Source organism: Pongo pygmaeus, chromosome X, assembly GCF_028885625.2.
Source record: "Pongo pygmaeus isolate AG05252 chromosome X, NHGRI_mPonPyg2-v2.0_pri, whole genome shotgun sequence".
In the NCBI taxonomy this organism is placed as follows: domain Eukaryota; kingdom Metazoa; phylum Chordata; class Mammalia; order Primates; family Hominidae; genus Pongo; species Pongo pygmaeus.
Window position 1 is genome coordinate 38,013,418 of NC_072396.2, and position 15,070 is coordinate 38,028,487.

Here is a 15,070-nt window from a genome sequence, read left to right on the forward strand (position 1 = left end):
TCTATAGGACTCTGCTGAGTTAGGATTTATCATCTTGGCGAGTAGGAAGGATTTGATTTGCACAAAGCTTTGTTCTAGAAGGTTATAGATAATATCACTTTGCCTAATTACAGAGAAAGTGTGGAGGAAGCTAATGGCTGGTGATAGTGTTTTAAAAGGTTTTACTTCTCGTACAAAAGAAAAGACATCCAGACATACCTTCCCACTCCGCGAGAATACTCCTCTTCTCTTTACTCTAGACTACATGCTATTCAAGGAGAGCAGGAATGGGACAGCACAAGGCAGGGGTGAAAAGTCTATAGAACTGCTCCACAGCTGGAAATTGTTACCAGAGGTAGCCATTGTATAAAGATTTAGTCCTGGGCAGCAGGAAAATAACCCTAGATGCTAAACAAGTGGTGTCACTTATGCTAAAAAGATACTAAATATACCTTAAGAGCAGCAGATGCAAAAGTTTTAAAGAAAAGGGTAAGAGGAAGAAGCCACATCTTAGTCAAATCATAGGGTTAGAAATAGGGAAAAGAATATATCATCCATGATACCATCATGCAATCACAAAGCACGGTTGACCTTTTATTTTCTTTCCAGCTTTTTCCCTTTGCATCCGCTTAGTCATTGTTGGTTTTATTTTATTTTATTCATTTTACTTTTTAAAAATAGTATATGTTCATTGTAGAGAAATTTAAAAGTGTAATAAAGTAAAATCACTTGAGTTTTTAGCACCACCAGTTTTATAATTTTGGTATATATCATTCTGGCCTATTTTTACTACATAGATACTTCATAAATAAGAAAAATAGGATTGTAGTAGAAATAGTGTTTTGCACCATAAAATTTTTAATAAAAACTGGCTGAAGTTACTATAAACCATAAACAAAACTTGGTTTTTGATATTGTGTTTTATCAAATAATAGAAATTTTAGATATTCTACTATGGTTTTCACAAGGCTAATGGCTTTTTACCCTACTTTATCATTCTCCTTTAAAGAAATGGTAAGAATGTGTTTGGGATTTATTGTTCTAAAAGTACTTTATACAAGTGAATAATATTCTTTTATAAAAAAACAATTTATTGAGTTATGTTTGACATATAAAAAGCTGTACTTATTTAATATATACGTTTCTATGAGTTTGGGGATAGGTATACACCTATGAAACAACCATCACCATCAAGGCCACAAACATATCCATCACCTCCCAAAGTTTCCTCTCACCCCTTTATTATGTTGTAGTTGTGTTTTGTGAGTATGGTAAGAGGACTTAACATATGATCTACCTTCTTAGCAAAATTTAAGTATATAATACAACATTGTTAGCTGTAGGTACCATGCTGTGTAGCAGATCTCCAGAATTCATTTATCTTGCATAACTGAAAGTTTATACTGTTTGCTACTTCTCATTTCTTTCTCCCCAAGCCCCTGGCAACCACCATTCTCCTCTTTGCTTCTATTAGTTCACCCTTTTTAGATTCCATATATAAGTGAGATCCTGTGCTATTTGTCTTTCTATGCCTGGCTTATTTCACTTAATATAATGTCCTCCAGGTCTATTAATGTTGTCACAAATTACAGGATTTCCTTCTTTTATAAGTCTGAATAATATTTCATTGTGTGTTGGATTAGTCTGTTTTCATGCTGCTGATAAAGACATACCCAAGATTGGAAAAAAAAAAAAAAAGAGGATTAATTGGACTTACAGTTCCGCATGGCTGGGGAGGCCTCAGAATCATGGCAGGAGGTGAAAGGCACTTCTTACATGGTGGTGGCAAGAGAAAATGAGGAAGAAGCAAAAGCGGAAACCCTCGATAAACCCATCACATCTCATGATACTTGTTCACTATCATGAGAATGGCACGGGAAAGACTGGCCCCCATGATTCAATTACCTCCCCCCGGGTCTTTCCCACAACATGTGGGAATTCTGGGAGATACAATTCAAGTTGCGATTTGGGTGGGGACACAGCCAAACCATATCATTCCGCCCCGGCCCCTCCAAATCTCATGTCCTCACATTTCAAAATGAATCATGCCTTCCCAACAGTCCCCCAGAGTCTTAACTCATTTTGGCATTAACCCAAAAGTCCACAGTCCAAAGTCTAATCTGAGACAAGGCACGTCCCTTCCGCCTATGAGTGTATAAAATCAAAAGCAAGATAGTTATTTCCTAGATACAATGGGTACAGGTGTTGGGTTAATACAGACCTTCCAAATGGGAGAAATTGGCCAAAACAAAGGGTATACAGGCCCTTTGCAAATCCAAAATCCATCAGGGCAGTCAAATCTTAAAACTCCAAAATGATCTCCTTTGACTCCATGCTTCATGTCCAGGTCACACTGATGCAAGAGGTGGGTTCCCATGGTCTTGAGCAACTCTGCCCCTGTGGCTTTGCAGGGTACAGCCTCGCTCCTGGTTGCTTTCACAGGCTGGCATTGAGTGCCTATGGCTTCTCTAGGCACACGGTGCAAGCTTTCAGTGGATCTACCATTCTGGGATCTGGAGGATGGTGGCCCTCTTCTCACAGCTCCACTAGGTAGTACCCCAGTAGGGACTCTGTGTGGGGGCTCTGACCCCACATTTCTCTTCTGCACTGCGATAGCAGAGGTTCTCCATGAGAGCCCTGTCCCTGCAGCAAACTCCTTCCTGGACATCTAGGTGTTTCCACACATCCTCTGAAATCTAGGCAGGGATTCCCAAACCTCAGTTCTTGACTTCTGTGCACCTGCAGGCTCAACACCACATGGAAGCTGCCAAAGTTTGGGGCTGGCACCCTCTGAAATCATGGGCCAAGCTGTACCTTAGCCCCTTTTAGCAATGGCTGGAGTGGCTGGGATGCAGGGCACCAAGTCCCTAGACTGCACACAGCATGGGGACCCTGGGCCTGGCCCAGGAAACCATTTTTTCCTTCTGGACTTCCAGGTCTGTGATAGGGGTGGGCAGGGGCTGCCTTGAAAACCCATGACATGCCCTGGAGACATTTTCCTCATTGTCTTGGGGATTAACATTTGGCTCCTTGTTATGCAAATTTCTGAAGCCAGCTTGAATTTTTTCCTCAGAAAATGGGTTTTTCTTTTTTACTACATCATCAGGCTGCAAATTTTCCAAACTTTTTTGCTCTGTTTTCCTTTTAAAATGGAATACTTTTAACAGAACCCAAGTCACCTCTTGGATGCTTTGCTGCCTAGAAATTTCTCCCGCCAGATACCCTAAATCATCTTTCTCAAGTTCAAAGTTCCACAAATCTCTAGGGCAGGGGCAAAATGCCACCAGTCTCTTTGCTAAAACATAGCAAGAGTCACCTTTGCTCCAGTTCCCAACAAGTTCCTCCTCTCCATCTGAGACCACCTCAGCCTGGACCTTATTGTTCATATCACTATAAGCATTTTTGTCAAAGCCATTCAGCAAGTCTCTAGGAAGTTCCAAACTTTCCCACATTTTTCTGTCTTCTTCTGAGCCCTCCAAACTGTCCCAACCTCTGCCTGTTACCCAGTTCCAAAGTCATCTCCACGTTTTCAGGTATTTTTTCAGCAGTGCCCCACTCTACTGGTACCAATTGATTGTATTAGTCGTTTTTACACTGCTGATAAAGACATACCTGAGACTGGGAAGAAAAAGAGGTTTAATTGGACTTAACAGTTCCACATGGCTGGCAAGGCCTTAGAATCAGGCAGGAGGCGAAAGGCACTTCTTACATGGTGGCGGCAAGACAAAATGAGGAAGAAACAAAAGTGGAAACCCCTGATAAACCCATCAGATCTCATGAGATTTATTCACTATCATAAGAATAGCACAGGAAAGACTGGCCCCCATGATTCAATTACCTCCCCCGGGCACCTCCCACAGCACATGGGAATTCTGGGAGATACAGTTCAAGATTCGGGTGGGGAAATAGCCAAACTATATCGTGTATATACCACATTTTCTTTATACAGTGATCTGTCAGTGGACATTTGGTTACTTTTAGTTAGGAGTAATATTTAGAAACTGAGATCTGGGAACTAGAATATGCTCATTGCTACCAGAATGTCATTACTTCTGGATCTTTCAGCAATAGAGCTAGGAAAAAAAAATCACACATATGTATACATGCATACAAATTCGATATATGTCTATATGTAGACATGTAAACATATAAACATATAGACGTGTATACATGTAGACATATATGTGAAATAACTAATTCATTGTGCTGATCTCCAATTCCAATCCAACCCCTCAGGGCTCTTCCAGCCATTCTACATTTGTAGAGATGTAAAAATTCCTTATAGATGTTCTTCCACAATGAGAATTCCAGCACCCAAAATCATCAATATATTAATAACTCATTTGCTTAGTTGTATAATACACAATGGTTTTGGAATTGTAATATCTATACTGTAATGGGGAGAGGGAAAACTTATATTCATTCATGCATGCATGCATGCATTTTTTTAACATCTTATTTGGAAATAATTATAGATTCACAAAAAATTGCAAAGATAATACAGTGAGGTCCCATGCAGCCTTTACTCAGTTTCCCCCAATGGTTACATCTTACATAACTGTAAGATCAAAACTAGGAAACTGACATTGGTACAATCTGTATGTATAGTTCTGTGTCATTTTATCACTTGTATAGATTTGTGTAACCATCACTGCAATCAAGTAGCAGATATATTCCATTACCACAAAGTTTTCCCTCATACTACCCTTTAATAGTCACACCTACTATCTTCCACAACCATCCCTAACCCTTAGCAATCACTAATCTGTTTCCATCTCTATAATTCTGCCATTGCAAGAATGTTATATAAATGGAATAATATAATGTGGAACCTTTTGATATTGGCTTTTTAGAGTCAGCATAATGCTCTTGAGATTAATCCAAGTTACATATATCAATAGTTCATTCATTTTTGTTTATGAGTAGTATTCCATGGTATTGATATACCATGGTTTGTTGAACCATTGGCTTATTGAGAGACATGTGTGTTGTTTCTAGTTTATGGCTTTTACAAATAAAGCTGTTATGAACGTTGCATAGGTCTTTGTATTGACATAAATTTTCAATTCTGTGGGATAAGTCACTGGGAGTACAATTCTTGGGTTGTATGGTATATGTGTAGTTTTTTAAGACATTGACAAACTAATTTGTCATTGTATAAATTACCATCTTACAGTCTCACCAACAGTGTTTGAGAGATCCAGTTTCTTTACATACTCATGAGCACTTGGTATTGTTACTGTGTTTTATTTTAGCCATTCTGCTAGGTGTGTAGTGATAACTTCTTGTGATTTTAATTTGCACTTCCTTAATGGCTCATGATATTGAACATCTTTTTCTGTGCCTATTTTCTATTTATGTATCTTCTTTGGTGAAATCTCTCTTCATGTCATTGGCTTACTTTCTGATGGGATATTTTATTTTATTTTACTATTAAGCTTTGAGAGTTCTTTATTATCCTAGGTTTGGATCTGTTTTCAGATATATGGTTTCTAGGCTATTTGAATTTTATGTATTAATTGTATATTCTACTACTCTCGTATTGATTAAGTTTTATCATTGATTATCAGGGTGAACAATGTTTTTTTGTTGTTGTTGTTTGTTTTTGGAGACAGATTCTCACTCTGTTAACTAGGCTGGAGTGAAGTGGTACAATCTTGGCTCACAGCAACCTTTACCTCCCAGGTTCAAGTGATTCTTGTGCCTCAGCCTCCTAAGTAGCTGGGACTACAGGTGCATGCCACCATGTCCGGCTTTATATATATATATATATTTAGTAGAGATGGGATCTCACCATGTTGCCCATGCTGGTCTAGAAATCCTGAGCTCAGGCAATCCACCCACCTCAGCCTACCAAAGTGCTAGGATTATAGGCATGAGCCACCACCACACCTGGCCATCATGGTGAACAATGTTTCTTTTTTTTTTTTTTTTTTTTTGAGATGGAGTCTTGCTCTGTCGCCCAGGCTGGAGTGCAGTGGTGCGATCTCAGCTCACTGCAAGCTCTGCCTCGCGGTTCACGCCATTCTCCTGCCTCAGCCTCCGGAGTAGCTGGGACTACAGACGCCCGCCACCATGCCCGGCTAATTTTTTGTATTTTTAGTAGAGACAGGGTTTCACCCTGTTAGCCAGGATGGTCTCGATCTGACCTTGTGATCCGCCCGCCTCGGCCTCCCAAAGTGCTGGGATTACAGGCATGAGCCACCACGCCTGGACCGTGAACAATGTTTTTAATGCCTACCTTTCTGGCCTTTTATCTCAGTGCTTCTATATATCATTTCCCACCCACAGAGACAGGATGCTGCATGTCAGCAATCTTTGAAGCAGGTAGAAGAAATTCCTTCAACTGTGAGAGAATTGCTTGGGAAATTTTCTGTACTTCCGGCATCACCTTTTCCTTCCTATAGAATCATTCTGATCTCATTAGCCTACATGCCTCTAGAAAGAAAGAGAAGAAAAAAAAAACTCTGTTAACACATCCCCATCCAACAACCACTTCATTTCTTGAAACTCTGCTCTGCCTACACTTGCTCCCTTGGTGAGCTTTCCTCTTCTCATACTTCAAATGCTAATAACTTCCAAATTTATATTTGTAGTTCCTGGAGGGCTAAACTGAACTACAGACTTGTATGGCTAACTGCCTACTCAACATGTTATCTTAGAATCAAATATGGTTCTCAAACAAATTTGCACCCCTTCCCCCAAATAGCTACACTTACTACATCCTCTCTGATCTCAATAAGTAGTAACTCCATCCATTATGTTTGCTGATCTCCAAGCTTTTTGCCATCTCTGACTCCTCTCTTTTTCATATCCCATACCCCATCTGCAATAGTTGGTTCTAATATGAAAATATACTCGGAATCTAGCCACCTTTCTACTTGTTATCACTTTACATCCAAGCCACCACCACCCTCTCATCTGTATGATTTTTTGGCCCCTGCCCCATAGTTGATTCTCAAAACAGCAGGTTAGAGTGATCCTTTAAAGTCTCTTACTTGCAAGGGCTTCCCATCTCCCTCAGTAAAGGCCAAAGTGCTCAGAATCACCTACCAGGTACTACACAATCAGGTCCTCATCAATCTCCACTCCACACTTTCACTCCATTTATAGTTATTTCTTTACCGCATCTCCTATGACACTCCACCCCTTATTCACTTTGCTGTGGCTTTCTTGTGCCTCCTCACATACACAGACAGCACGTGACGTGCCTCATGACTTTGGCACGTGCTCTCTCCTCTTCTAGATGGATATGTGTGAGTTCCTTCACCACTCTCAAGTCTTCACTCAAGTTCATTTTCTCAGTGAGAAAGCACTCTACCTTAAATTGCAACCGCTTGTCCCTTCTGTGACTTTTTTTTTTTCAAGCACTGACATCATTTGACATCTATTTGTTTTTTTTTTAATTGTTACCTCTGCCGCCCCATCAGAACCGTTAGCTCCATGAGAGCAACATTTCTCATCTGTTTTGTTCATAGCTATGGTCCCTAGCATATAAAGCAGTGCTGGCACATAATAGAAGCCAAATAAGTATTTGATGGATGAATGAAGGAATGGATTGGCAAATCACAAAGTAAATTTAGTTTATGGGAGGAACCGATTTAAAATTTGTTCCCAAGTTGGCTGATAGATAATAGACTTTAAAATGGTTTTTATTATGTTGTTGTTATATTTCCTTCTTTGTGCTTTAAAGTTTGTCATCTGAGTTTGTTCATGCCATTAAAACAATCCCATTTAGGATAAGGTGTGCCAGCCTTTGATGTAGCAAATATAAGTGAAGTGGCATTCTCATTTTTTATCTGTTTCAGAACAACTATTTCAGAATAATGTTTGTTATCTGTTAATCAGGATCTAGCATTGCCAGCAAAATTTCATCTTAATCTTGGCAGTGAAGAAAATGATTAGATTTGAGATTTGCTTTCTACTTTTAGACTATCTTTACTATCTTTTTGTTTACTAAAATTTATCGCTCAGAATACTTTTACTCATACGTGTTTTCATCATTTCCGAACATGAAGTATGTGAATTTAGAAGTCTGCTTTCAGTAGAATGTTTATTGTTGGAATTATTTACCTAATTTGGAACACAAGTCTAATTATACAATGGGAGAAAACATATTGTACTTCACGGTCCTCATTTTCGTCATGTAGAAAATGGGTCAGATTTATTCAGACATTATCTGCTGAATGCCTACTATGTAACAGACACAGTATATACAACAATGAATAGGCTGCTCCTCCCTCATGGCATTTGAGTTCTGGTAGAAACAGCAGACGTATGCACAAAGCCTTATATGAGCATGCTGTAAACCTTAAATACACACACTTTTTATTTGTCAGTTATACCTCAATAAAGCTGAGTTGTCATGCCAAAATCCTCTGCTTTGAGAATCAGATGGACCTTGATCTGGTGTCTGAGCTCTGCCATCTACTGACTGTATTGCTTTGCGCAAACATTTCATCTTTTAGGCCTCAATTTTTGTATCTTTTAAAAGGAGGATTTTATACCTATAGCATTAGGTTTGAGGCTGTGCACTTAGCATAGTTTTTGGAACAGAGAAAACTTTCAATAAATATAATCTATTCTAGTTTTTAGGTGCTGAATTCTTGGCACTTTATTTAGGAATCATTATTTCACCACTATCACTTTTTCTCTCTTCTCTCTATGAGACTATGAGGGTTCTCTACATTTTGGAACTGTTAATCTTGCACTGACATTGAGAAAATAGTAGTAATTCTTTAAAACAATCATTATAGAACTTTTAATCATATATAATTTCTAGTTTATTTTGCTTGACTTTCCACAGTGGTTGTCTTCAAAGTTAAGCGTGCATAGGAACAGTCTGGGTGCTTAGCAAACCTGCATAGTCCCACCTAGTGCCCAGATCTGGGTTTCTAATTCCATTCTACAGTGAAATAAAACAGGACTTTCTGGGGACATGGCTCATTATTGGGCTGGAGTGTGGAGAATACAAGATGAGCTGGAGAACATTGTGGTACCAGAAAGTAAGGAAGTGCGATAATCCAAAGAATGGGAGCATGTTAAAGGGACACAGGAGGTAACCTAAAGAAGCTCTCAGTGACCAAAGCTGAACAATTTTAGCCACAAAATAAATAATGTTGTATTGGATTATAGCCCAAAACACAAATACACATGATTGTACAATGATATAAATGTATGAATGAATGAAAAGGTGAAAAGAGAAAAATCCACACTATAGAATTCCAAATTATGTATGCAAATACTCCACCCCAGATGGTGGAGCTTAATTTTCTTCTTCCCTTGAGTGTGGCTTGAACTTAAAGACTAGCTTTCAAAGAACAGAGTATGGGAAGGGTCAGCGAGTGGGGGGAGGTGGGGTAACTTTACAATGGAGAAACCTGTCAAACTACTTTGACCTGGTAATCAAAGTTACTAAGTCACACGTATGATATACTGAGAAGAGACATCATTTATTTCCATCACCGCAAACTCATAACCCCAGTCTAACCATGAGAAACTTACAGAGAAATCCAAAAACCAAAAGACATTCTCCAAAATGTCTGACTACTATCAAAACAGTCAAGGTCATGAAAAAAAAATTAGAAAAGACTAGGAAACTGTCACAGACCAGAGGAAACTAAAGAGACATGATTAGATGAAATGTCAATTAGATTCTGGAAAAAAAGGACATTAATGGGAAAACTAATATAATCTAAATAAAGTGTTGTGTTTAGTTAATAGTAATGGACTAGGATTGATTCATTAATTATAACAAATTTACCATCCTAATGTAAGAAGCTCACATTAAGGGAAACTGGGTGAGGAGTACAAGAGAATGTTATGTATTATCTTTGCAATTTTTCTGTAAATTTAAAATTATTTCAAAAGAAGAAAGTTCATTTTTAAAATGCACAGTCCAGGGGTCACAAGTCTCCTTGGGGCCAGGGAACTTGCCTTATTTGGTAACACTTTATTAAATTCTAAAGAAAGCGGTTAGCTAAAACCACTTAGAATACTCAGAGCTCTGCAGTGGGGTGGTATTTCTAGGGATATGGATGACTCTTTTGTCTGGGTGCATCATCCCAAGTCTTTATCCCATTCTTGTGCACTCCATGTGCCATTCTACCCCCAAGTTGCTGCTATATTTTAGAAACTGAGTTATTAATATCCAAGGATCTGAGATCTGAGTTCAGCAATCCCTTTTTAGATAATATCTCTCATTCCAAAGTGTCACCATTTAAATTTGTTTATGTAGAAATTATTGGCGAAGAAAGAGATATGTAGTCCCCCTTCATACTAGGATATGTTACAAAAACTACATTTGGAGATTGTGGAATTCAGAGCCCATGGCAGGAGGTGGCATGTAGACACTTGTGAGTTGGGATTAGTGATTACAAGAAATACTGTGTCTGAGGTATCTAAAAATTGATCACTAGGTCCTGGAGATTACTCATGGCACTTGCAGGCAGAAAGTCCGATTCTTTGGCACTGTTAGGGAAACTCTTATTTCACTTAGCCTCTCATGATCTGCTGATGGCACTAGAGCCAGATTCAGAATATTGTCCCCCCCCGCCCCCCAACAGTGACTAAAGAGTTGTTAGGGATGAGAGAATTCAGGAAAGAAGGGAGGTGGAAATCCAGTCTGGGCAAGAAATATAGGAGGCAAACATGGGGCATTGCTGTGACCTTTTTCTAGCCATACGTTATTCATTTCCATTGAGACCTTCTCCTGTCTTCCCTAGATACATCCCAGACCCTCCTTGGGGAACCAAATATGAAGTTTCCCTTTAGGCACATGGGGTGGTTTCCTGGAACTCCCAAAGGCTTCCTCGCTACTTCTTTTGGGACCTCTTGAAAATAAGTTAAATAGGGCCAAAATATGTCATTTCGTGCAACTGATATTCTGAGCTACCTTCTGTAAAGATGAGGAAGGTCTGACTGTTGCAGGTCAATAACATGTTGTTCCTTATATGATTCATTTAAAGTACGTTTTTATTGATTATATTGTTGATATTGTTTTTAAGTTAGTGGTGAACTTTAGTCTCTGGCAGTTGGGCCCATTTGTAGATTATAAATTATTTGTAGTGTCAATTATTCATGTCAGGTTATGGTAGTAACTGAATTAGGAGAGTTTCAGCCTGTATGATATTAATAAAGTAGTAGACTTCTTCAGTCAGGGCGGGGGGGTGCTCTCCTGCCCATGCCAGCAGTATGTTAACCTTGACCTATAAAGTTACCTCAGCAAGTTTCCTCTCCCAGTACCAGTGCCAACCTTTTTCAGAACTATCCTCAGAGACTGGGTACCAGTGAGGCTGACAGATCTATTTGTTGTCACTTGTAGAATCATTTGCACCATGGATTTAATTTAACTTGTGGCCCTGTCACCTATCATGCTGCTGCTTTGGGATCCTTCACTGCTTAATAAGCAGTACTGTCATGGTTAGGAAATGGCTCCTGTATCCATTACAGAGCTGCAACCAGTCAATGGAATTGATGACGGTAAAACACTGACATTCAAATTGAGATTTGAGTAGAAACCTAGGGCAGCAACTTTGCTTGGTAAATGTCTAGGGCATCTATTTTTCCATCTGAAAGATGATGTCAACATGTCTCCCATAGCATGCTGGGAAGAAGTTAGCTATGAATTCAGAGAATAAGGGGCTAGCTGTGACCTAAGAAATTATATTCTTTAGCCTAATACAGTAAACCTCTCCCTCTAAAAAAGGACAAGAAGAAGCAAAAACCACTCAACCAATGATGAGACAGAGGTGTTGTGAAATGATATGATAGTCAGCAGAAAATACCATTTTTTTTTCTTTTTTGTTGGTTTCTGTGGGAGGCCGAGGTGGGCAGATCACGTGAGGTCAGGAGTTCGAGACCAGCCTAGCCAACATGGTAAAACCCCATCAGCTACTCGAGAGGGGGAAGCAGGAGAATCACTTGAACCCAGGAGGTGGAGGCTGCAGTGAGCCGAGATTGCACCACTGCACTCAGCCTGGGTGACAGAGCAATACTCCATCTCAAAAAAATAAATAAATTACTAAAAAGTGTAAATAATTATGGATAGTGAAAAAATATAGCTACTTTGATAAACGTATCCAGGCAAGTAGATGACCAAACCAATTAAACATCATATTTCATTGATTCTCTAATCATTTATTCACATTTTAACTTCTCTGAAATTGAGGTGCAGTTTACATACTGTGACATGGCATGGATTCGTTGAAAGCAGAATTTTTTCCTTTTTTTTTTTTTTTTGAGACAGGGTTTTGCTCTTATTGCCCAGGCTGGAATGCAATGCCATGATCTCAGCTCACTGCAACCTCTGCCTCCCAGGTTCAGGTAATTCTCCTGCCTCAGCCTCCCGAGTAGCTGGGATTGAAAGCGCCCACCACTACCACCAGCTAATTTTTGTATTTTTAGTAGAGACGAGGTTTCACCATGTTGGCCAGGCTGGTCTTGAACGCCTGACCTCAGGTGATCCACCCACCTCGGCCTCCCAAAGTGCTGGGATTACAGGCATGAGCCACCACGCCCGGCCCTTTTCTCTTTTTTAATACATAAAAATGGTGTACTCTTCAATTTATGCTGTTATATTTGATAAAGTACAGCAACCAATCACCACTGCTACTCTTCTCAGAGGTTCTGATCTGGATGGGGTGACTACTGTAATTCAATTATTGTTATAGTGGGTATCTGCTGATTCCCTTAATAACGGGGTTTCACTAGTTCTTTCTTCCAATGTTAGGGTATAGCCCCCCCTAGGGCAGGACATTTGATCATGACTCTCATGGTTGGTATATCAGTAACTATAGAAATAAGATTCAGTTTAGCCATTTCCAAAGTACAATAAAAGGAATTGCAAAAGAATTTGTGACTTTGCCATAGCCCTATGTTAGCCCAAGTCTTGTGTACTGTCAAGCTGAAACAGGAAATCTATCTCCTAGTGAACTACAACAACCAGTAGATCCAAAGAAGGCTCTGGTTTTCCTTGAACTGTATATTTTAGAGGGTCACACTAATGCTATAACTTAAAATGGCATTATTATTTAAATATTAAGATAGTATCCAATTCCAAAAGCTAATATTTGATACCAATCACTGATCATCATGAATAGGCTAAAGACTCCCTTTTCATTCCACCCCATTGTTGAAGAATGACTTATGGAATTGGTTCTAATCATCTTTTCATGGAGTCCACAAAAACCAAATAGGGCAAACTCTTCATTTCACAAATGAGGAAATAGCCCCAGAACTGTTGACTTGCCCATTTTCTCATTACAAGATACTGATGAAGCCGAAAATAGGAGCCAGGTCCCAGGTCTTCTATTTCCATCTTCCTCATTCCCTTCCTCCCCTCCTCCTCATTGAACACAGTGCCCTCCTAGTTTAATTAGTGATAGTTATACCAGGGGCTTTACAATGAAACAATTTACCTTCAGGCTTCTTATGCCAGTCCTTATTGGGTCAGTAGTAAAGACACATGACATGGTACTTATTCAAGCTCAGATATGATAGAAACAGAAAAAGTGGTGGCTGGTACCTATTCTTAGTCTTAGCCTTTGTTTTAATTTCTACTGCTTTAAAATTCTTTTTTTTTTTTTTGAGAGGGAGTCTCACTCTGTTGCCCAGGCTGGAGTGCAATGGCGCAATGTCAGCTCACTGCAGCCTTCGCCTCCTGGATTTAAGTGATTCTCCTGCCTCAGCCTCCTGAGTAGCTGGGACTACATGTGCCTGCCACCATGCCCCGCTAATTTTTGTATTCTTGGTAGAGTCGGGGTTTCACCATGTTGGCCAGGCTGGTCTTGAACTCCTGACCTCAAGTGATCCGCCTGCCTTCACCTCCCAAAGTGCTCGGGTTACAGGCAGGAGCCACCGTGCCTGACCTCTACTAATTAAAAATTCTTTAGAACAATGTCCTTTGGGATAGACAAAGCAGGTGATATTCTTTCCATCTTTAGACCAGTATTTTAAGTGTCCAAAAGACCAGTGATACTTCCAATTTCTGAATGGAATTGGAACTTGGGGCTTTTGATTCTTAAGCCAGTTTTCATCAGCATCATACCATGTAGCTAACACACTTGCAGCCTAAGACAGAATGTCTTGAAGAGAAGAAAACCTAATAGAACCTACAATATAATTAGGCCGATTTGGGAGGAATATAGGAGGAGGCTGATTTCCTGTTATCTGGGAAGTGGCAATCTGAACTTTTAAACAGACAATTTTGAACTTTTTTGGTTTGAGGCGGAGATCAAGTTCAAGGCAGCTACCTTTTCCTTAAAAGAAACTGATGAGGTTTCATTATGTCTAGAGTAATGTTTGAAAAGGTAGAGGAGATGATAAATAAGTAGTTCTATCTAAAGTTATTGAAAACTTTCAATGCTACAGAGATTCATTTTTATTACTTTGAAAGACAGATTATAAAGATCCAGGAGAGTATTAAGTAAAATGGGATAAATTAATAAAAATTATAATTCCCTGTTAACCTAGGTTTTATATTAGTTTTTCGTTAAAACTGTTGCATTCCACTTTGCTGTTTTCTATTTTATTTTATTATTGTTTTAAAATTGAGACAGGGTCTTGTTCTGTTGCCAAGGCTGTAGTGCAGCTGTGAACATGGCTCATTGCAGCCTCAACTTCCTGTGCTCAAGTGATCCTCCCATCTCAGCCTCCCAAGTAGCTGGGAACCACAGGTGCATGCCACCATGCCTGGCTAATTAAAAAAAAAAATTGTGTGCAGATAAGGTCCCACCATGTTGCCTAGGCTGGTCTCAAACTCCTGGACTCAAGTGATCCACCTACCTTGGCCTCCCAAAGTGCTGGGATTTATAGGTGTGAGACACCATGCCCGGCCATCTATTTTAAAATATTTAAACTCAAGGCAAACTCTAGACAAAACAGAACTAAATCTGGAAGGAGCTATAATACCAGAAACAGAAGAGAATGTTACCAAAAATGTCAAATTGATATTCTCAGAATTTAAGAAAACAATAGGTTTATAAAATGAGGAGAAGCTATTACAGAGGGGACCAATTAGGGGATAAGAGAAAGTCCTTGGACATTAGAAATGTTACTGCAAAACTAAAAACTGGACACAGGTCAGACAGTG

At 39.4% G+C, this 15,070-nt stretch overlaps 2 protein-coding genes across 3 annotated transcripts in view; both read left to right on the plus strand.

The window, feature by feature from the left end:
* Nucleotides 1–15,070, plus strand: part of PRRG1 (proline rich and Gla domain 1) — a 103,478-nt gene that overhangs the window by 72,365 nt on the left and 16,043 nt on the right. The gene's annotated exons all lie outside the window — the stretch shown is intronic.
* LOC129025044 (ferritin heavy chain-like) overlaps nucleotides 1–15,070 on the plus strand; it is a 67,958-nt gene that overhangs the window by 292 nt on the left and 52,596 nt on the right. The gene's annotated exons all lie outside the window — the stretch shown is intronic.